Here is an 8,247-nt window from a genome sequence, read left to right as displayed (position 1 = left end):
AGACCTGAGACCCCAGCAGACTAAAGAACTCAGACCTTGGGTGTCTGTGCAGAGATAGCACAGAGAAGGGCAGTAAACAGTAGAAGCTTCAGAGACTAGAGGTGTCCTCAGGCAAAACCCACACTCCTTAGCTCCATACACAGAGAGCCTGCCCTCCTTTCTCAGACTTCTGGCTGGAAAGGGAATAGTAATGGCAAACAATGACCAAGAAAAACAACTTCCCAAAACCAAGAAAAACAAGAAGGCATTGACCCTGGATAATTTTCATGGAGGAAAAATCCAGAGTACAGAGGAAATAGCAAAAAAGGACATATAAATAAATATACCCAGACCTTCCAAAAACAATGGAAACTGACCACAAGCTATTGAAGAATTTAAGTTGGAGCTTATCAAAAAGATGGAAGGATTTTGGCAAGAAAAGTGGGAAATAGTTCAAAAAGAAAATAACAGTTTAAAGGATAGGAACTCCCAATTGGAGAAACAGCTGGAAACCATGAAAAGCAGGATAGACCAAACCAAAAAGGAAAATCAAAATATTATAGTGGAAAACCATTCCTTAAAAACCAGAATTAGGCAATTGGAAGCCAATGATCTTGCAAAACAGCAAGAATTAATAAAGCAAAGTTAAAAGACTGACAAAATAGAAGAAAACATAAAATATCTCACAAGATGATAGGTCTGGAAAACCAGTCTCAAAGAGACAATTTGAGAATCATTGGTCTACCTGAAAACCCCCAAATAAACAGAGATCTTGACATCATACTACAAGAAATTATCAAGAAAACTTCCTTGATGTTCTTGAACAAGGGGACAAAATAGACATTGAAAGAGTTCATAGAACATCTTCTATACTAAATCTCCAAAAGACAACCCTCAGGAATATAATTGCCATATTCAAGAGCTTCCAAGCTAAGGAGAAAATTTTACAAGAAGCCAAAAAGAGACAATTCAGATATCAAGGAGTACCAATTAGGATTACACAAGATCTGGCAGCTTCCACCCTAAAGGACCACAAGGCTTGGAATATGATATTCAGAAAGGCAATAGAATTGGGTCTTCAACCAAAACTGACTATATACTTCCAGGGGAAAGTATGTGCATTCAACAAAATAGAAGATTTCAAAGTATTTGTAAAGAAAAGACCAGAACTAAGTGGAAAGTTTGATATCCAAGCACAAAAATCAAGAGAAACATGAAAAGGTAAATAAGAAAGAGAAGGGAAAGGGAAAATGTTTTCTTTATTTAAATTATCTTCCCTAAGGGCTTCAATAAGATCAAATTGTTTATATTAATATATGGAAAATGTTATTTGTAACTCAAAAGTTATATTCACTATTATAGTAATTAGAAGAATCATCCACAGGTAGAGATTAGGGTAATAAGTGGTATAAGATGATATGCAAAGAAAGAAGAAGGGAGGGGGTAATAGAAAATGGCACCAAGAGAAACATGAAGGAATAGGATAAATAAATCTATATCACACAAAGAGGCACATGGGAAGGGATGGGGAAGAATACTATCATAAGAAGGAGAGGAAGAGAGTGCTGATAGGTAATACTTGAACCTTACTCTCAGTGAAATCAATTCTGAGAGGAAAGAGCATCTATATCCATTGGGGTATCAAATTCTATCTTATCCTACAGGGAAAGTGAGAAGGGATAAACAAGGAGGGGGAGTGGGACAGGGAGTACAAAAAGGGAGGGGAATAAAGGGGGAGGGAACTTAACAGTCCCTAAAAAATAATAAGAAGGGAACAAAAAGGGAGGATGCGGAAAGGGTGGGGACTAGGAGAACTGATTAAAAGTAAACCAATGGTTTAAAAGGATATAGTGAAAGAATAAAGGGCAGAACTAGGAGAGGATATAAAAATGTTGGGGAATACACATGTGGCAATCATAACTTTGAACATGAATGGGATGAACTCACCCATAAAATGGAAGCAAATAGCAGAGTGGATTAGAAACCCAAATCCTACCATATGTTGTCTACAAGAAACACACATGAGGCGGGTAGACATTCACAGGGTTAGAATTAAAGGTTGGAGCAAAATCTATTGGACTTCAACTGAGAAAAAGAAGGCAGGAGTTGCAATCATTATATCTGACAAAGCCAAAGTAAAAATAGATCTGATTCAAAGAGATATGGAAGGTAATTAAATCCTGATAAAAGGCAGTATAGGCAATGAGGAAATATCAGTACTCAACATGTATGCATCAAATGGTATAGAATCCAAATTTCTAAAAAAGAAACTAGTATAGTTGAAAGAGGAAATAGATAGTAAAACTGTACTATTGGGAGACCTGAACTTTCCTCTATCGAATGTAGATAAATCAAACAAAAAATGAATAAGAAAGAGGTAAGAGATGTGAATCAAATCTTAGAAAAAAATAGAGTTAATGGATATATGGAAAAAATAAATAGGAACAAAAAGGAATACACTTTCTTTTCAGCAACACATGGTACATTCACAAAGATTTACCATGTACTAGGGCATAAAAACATGGCAAACAAAAGCAGAAATAATAAATGTAGCATTTTCAGATCATAATGCAATAAAATAATAATTAATAAGGGTATATGGAGAGTCAAATAAAAATTAATTGGAAATTAAATATGATTCTCCAAAATTGGTTAAAGAACAAATCATAAAAATAATAATTTAATTGAAGAAAATGACAATGATGAGACAATCCTTCAATATCTATGGGATGCAGCCAAAGCAGTACTCAAGGGGAAATTTATATGCTTAAGTTAATATATTAACATCTTTGGGAGGGCAGAGGTAAACAAATTGGAGAGGCAAATCAAAAAGCTTGAAAGTGAACAAATTAAAATCCCCAGATGAAAATTAAATTAGAGATCATAAAATTTAAAGGAGAAATTAATAAAATCAAAAGTGAAAGAACCATTGAATTAATAAATAAGACTAGAAGCTGGTATTTTGGAAAAACCAATTAAAATAGACAATGTACTGGTCAATCAAATAAAAACAAAGGAAAGAAGAGAACCAAATTAGCAGTATCAAAGATGAAAAGGGAGACCTCATCTCTAATGAAAAGGAAATTAAGGCAATCATTAAAAACAATTTTACCCAATTATATGGCAAAAATATGGCAATCTAAGTGATATGGATGAATATTTACAAAAATATAAATTGCCTAGATTAGCAGAAGAAATAGAATATGTAAATAATCCCATATCAGAAAAAGAAATTGAACAAGCTATCAAAGAACTCCCTAAGAAAAAATCCTCAGGGCCTGATGGATTCAGAAGTGAATTCTATCAAACATTCAAAGAAAAACTAATCCCAATATTATACAAACTATTTGACATAATAAGCAAAGAAGGAGTTCTACCAAATTCCTTTTATGACACAAATATGGTACTGATTCCAAAGCCAAGCAGGTCAAAATCAGAGAAAGAAAACTATAGACCAATCTCCTTAATGAACATAGATGCAAACATCTTAAATAGAATACTAGCAAAAAGACTCCAGCAAATGATCACACGGACAATTCATTATGATTATGTGGAATTTATATCAGGAATGCAAGGATGGTTCAATATTAGAAAACCAATCAACATAATTGACCATATGACCAAGCAAACAAAAATCACATGATTATCTCAATAGATGAAGAAAAAGCCTTTGACAAAATACAACATTTATTCCTATTAAAAACACTAGAAAGTATAGGAATAGAAAAATCTTTCCTAAAAATAATAAATAGTATATATCTGAAACTTTCAGCAAACATCATCTGCAATGGGGATAAATTAGAAGTCTTCCCAATAAGATCAGGAGTGAAACAGGAATACCCATTATCACCTCTATTATTTAATATTGTACTAGAAACACTAGCAGTAGCAATTAGAGAAGAAAAAGAAATTGAAAGTATTAAAGTAGGCAATGAGAAGACCAAGCTATCATTCTTTGCATATGATATGATGGACTACTTAAAGAATCCTAGAGAATCAACTAAAAAGCTAATAGAAATAATCAATAATTTTACAAAGTTGCAGGATACAAAATAAACCCACTCAAGTAATCAGCATTTCTATATATTTCCAACATATTTCAGCAGTAAGAATTAGAAAGAGAAATTCCATTTAAAATCACCCTTGAAGCGAGCAGCTGGGTGACTCAGTGGATTGAGAGTCAGGCCTAGTGATGGGAGGTCTTAGGTTCAAATCTGGCCTCATACACTTCCCAGCTGTGTGACCCTGGGCAAGCTACTTGACCCCCATTGCCTAGTCCTTGCCACTCTTCTGCCTTGGTAGGGAAGGTAAGGGTTTTTTTATAAAAAAAAAATCACCCTAGACAATATAAAGTACTTAGGAATCTGTCAAGACAATTACAGGAACTATATGATAACTACAAACATTTTCCACACAATTAAAAGTAGATCTAAATAATTAGAAAAACATTAATTCCTAATGGGTAGTTTGAGCTAACATAATAAAAATGAGAATCCTACACAAACTTTTATTTACTTATTTAGTGTCATACCCATCGAACTACCAAGAAAAAAATTTTTTTTTACTGAATTAGAAAAAAACCCATAGCAAAGTTCATTTGGAAGAACAAAAGATACAGGATATCCAAGGAAATAATGAAAAAAATGTGAAGGAAGGTGGCCTAGCAGTACCAGATCTCAAACTATACTATAATGTAGTGGTCATCAAAACTATATGGTACTAGCTAGGAGACAAAAAGGAAGATGAGTGGAATAGACTTGGGGTAAGTGACCTCAGCGAGACAGTCTATGATAAACCTAAAGATCCCAGCTTTTAGGACCAAAACCAACTATTTGACAAGAACTGCTGGGAAAATTAGAAGACAATATGGGAGAGATTGGGTTTTGACCAACATCTCACAGCCTTCACCAAGATAAATTCAGAATGGGTGAATGACTTGAATATAAAGAAGGAAATATAATTTACTTCCTAAAGAAGGAAGTAAATTAGGTGAACACAGAATAATATACTTGTCAGATCTTTGGGAAAGGAAAGATTTTAAGACTAAGCAAGAGATAGAAAAAATTACATGTAACATAATTAATTTTGACTACATTAAATAAAAAAGGTTTTGTGCATAGTTAATGCAACCAAAATAAGAAGGGGAGCAACAAACTGGGGGAAAACTTCCTAATAAAAACCTCTGACAAAGGTCTATTACTCAAATTTATAAAGAGCTAAATCAATTGTACAAAAAATCAAGCCATTTCCCAATTGATAAATGGGCAAGGAACATGAATAGGCAATTTTCAGTTAAAGAAATCAAAACTATTAATAAGCACATGAAAAAATGTTATAAATCTCTTATAATCAGAGAAATGCAAATCAAAACAACTCTGAGGTACCACCTCACACTCAGCAGATTGGCTAACATGACAGCAAATGAGAGTAATGAATGTTGAAGGGGATGTGGCAAAATTGGGACATTAATGCATTGCTGGTGGAGTTGTGAATGGATCCAGCCATTCTTGAGGGCAATTTGGAACTCTACCCAAAAGGCGCTAAAAATCTGTTTGCTCTTTGATCCGGCCATAGCACTCCTGGATTTATACACCAAAGAGATAATAAGGATAAAAGACATGTACAAGAATATTCACAGCTGCTCTATTTGTGGTGGCCAAAAATGAGAAAATGAGGAGGTGCCCTTCAATTGGGGAATGGTTGAACAAACTGTGGTATATGTTGGTGATGGAATACTATTGTGCTGAAAGGAAAAATGAACTGGAGGAATTCCATGTGAACTGGAACGACCTCCAGGAATTGATGCAGAGTTAAAGAAGCAGAACCAGGAGAACATTGTACACAGAGACTGATTCACTCTGGCACAATCTAATGTAATGGAATTCTCTACTAGTAGCAATGCAATGATCTGGAGCAATTTGGAGGGATTTTTGAGAAAGAACACTATGCACATCCAAAGAAAAAACTGTGGGAGCAGAAACACAGAAGAAAAACAACTCCTTGATCACATGGGTCGAGGGGGATATGATTGGGGATATAAACTCTAAATGATCACCCTAATGCAAACATCAACAATATGGAAATAGGTTTGGTCAAAGATACACGTAAAACCCAGTGGAATTTCCCATCAGCTACTGGAAGGGGTGGAGGAGGGGGAGGTACAGATCATGACTCTTGTATCCAAGAAAAATATTCTACATTGACTAATTAAATAAAATAAAAAAATAAAAAAGTCATCAACAAATATTTATTGACTACTATGAGTCATGGAATATGAAATGAAACAGTCCATGCTCTCAAGGACCTTATATTCTATAAAAGGGAAGCAACATATACAGATGGAAGTAAATACAAATAAGCACAAGGTGATTTGGTGGAGCATGAAGCACCTGAAGTTGGTAGGAACCATCAACAACCTCATGTAGGATGAACCATGTGAACTGAGCTTTGAAGGAGACAAAATTGTTCAAAGAGGCAGAGGTGAGAGGGTGGAGCACAATCTCACCTTAGGGAATAGCCTATATGAAGGGGGAGACAACTACTCCTGGGTTTGGGGGTTTACAATTTTACCTCAGGCACTTACTCTCTGTATGATCTTGAACAAGTCACATAACTTATTTGTGTCTTAGTTTCCTCATCTGTAAAATAAGGAACTGAGCTATATGGCCTCTAAGGTCCTTTCCAGCTCTAAATCTGAAATCTATAATTCAATTTTACTATTCTCGTCTTTATTCTAATGTAGGTGATAACATGATGCCTGCCTGCTATTGTCTAAGATTTGGCTATGTCTTCTACTATGTTAAATTTTTTAAAATTTAATTATTGAGAAACTTACATTATACTATTATTATTTGACAATTTAATAATATTTGCACATATATTTTGGTATGGTGCCTTGGAGACCTTCCTGCAAAGGGAATCTATTAAAAAATCATTAGAACAAATGGTGTTTATATTTGCTTTGGTAGCTATTACATTTGCCTTTTGAATGTTGTTGTCTCTAAGTAACAACCTGCTGAAAATAATGAATTTCTAGTTAAGTGACATGAGATTGTTACATGAAATTTCCAGTAGAATAATGAAAAATTCTAACCTGATGAAACTAATGCCCACATACTTCCACAGTTCAGATTTATATGCAGGAGGTAGAAGAAAAGAGGAAATACTATAGTGATGAGAGGATGAGCATTTTTTAAGTCTCCAAACTCAAATATTTGGTTATTATTAACATGATTGTTTTTTGTTCAATTGTTTTCAGCCACGTCCAACTCTTCATGATTTGATTCTTTTGAGGGTTTTCTTGCCAGAGATATTTAGAATGGTTTGTATTCCTTCTTTAGCTCATTTAAAAAATGAGGAAACCAAAGCCAACAGGGAGAAGTGACTTGCCCAGGGTCACACAGCTAGAAAGTATTTATAACTAGATTTCAATTCAGACCTAGCACTATCTATGGTGCTCTCTAGCTGCCCATTAACATTATTAATTTGATTCAATTAAGCAAATATTTTAAGCCTACTATGGACAGAGGTCTTCCTTCTCTGTTATCCTATAGATAGGAATATAGTCATCCACTCTTATCTTAGCACATAGCTGATGTACATAGGAGGTGATGAGTAAATAGTTGTTGATTGATTCTGGTAAAATCCCGGAGCTAAGATTCTACAGCAATGAGGGAAACACTTGGTATTGATAGAGAATCATACCTACTTCCTTCAAACCTGCTTTATTCCTCATATATATATATATATATATACAATCAGCATGAAATAATGCCTTCCATTTTTATCAGGCTGCCTCCCATTACATATGAAACCTATTATTGAAACACAATTTTATTCACTTCATTTCGGTTCAGTATATAGTGCATTTTTTGTCTCACACATCTTGTACTTGGAGTGGCTTACCTGTCCTCTGATGGGTACCTGAGGTGTAAGAAAAGATGAGAAAAAAGAAACCCATTTCAGTGAACCAGTCTGCCTTACTCCTGTGGCCTTTCTCAGTTGCAGGTTGACAGGAACTTGATTGGAGCGTCTTCTTTTGGTTTGCTGACAACTCTACCCTTTCTTTCTTGCAGTATTGTCCTATTCATAAGCTAGAAATGAGACAATGAGACTACTTCTTTTGGGTGATGTACTCTTTCACTGAAAGCCCTTTGGAATCATCTACCAAAGAGTTTTTAATGAAATATTGGTTCCCAAAGTCCCATTTCTAGTATTATTATGAAAGTGGTATGTATTTCACATGTGGAATTGCAGATAGAGAAAGAA

The sequence above is a fragment of the Monodelphis domestica genome, chromosome 8, assembly GCF_027887165.1.
Source record: "Monodelphis domestica isolate mMonDom1 chromosome 8, mMonDom1.pri, whole genome shotgun sequence".
NCBI lineage: Eukaryota > Metazoa > Chordata > Mammalia > Didelphimorphia > Didelphidae > Monodelphis > Monodelphis domestica.
Note: the sequence above shows the minus strand (reverse complement) of the source record.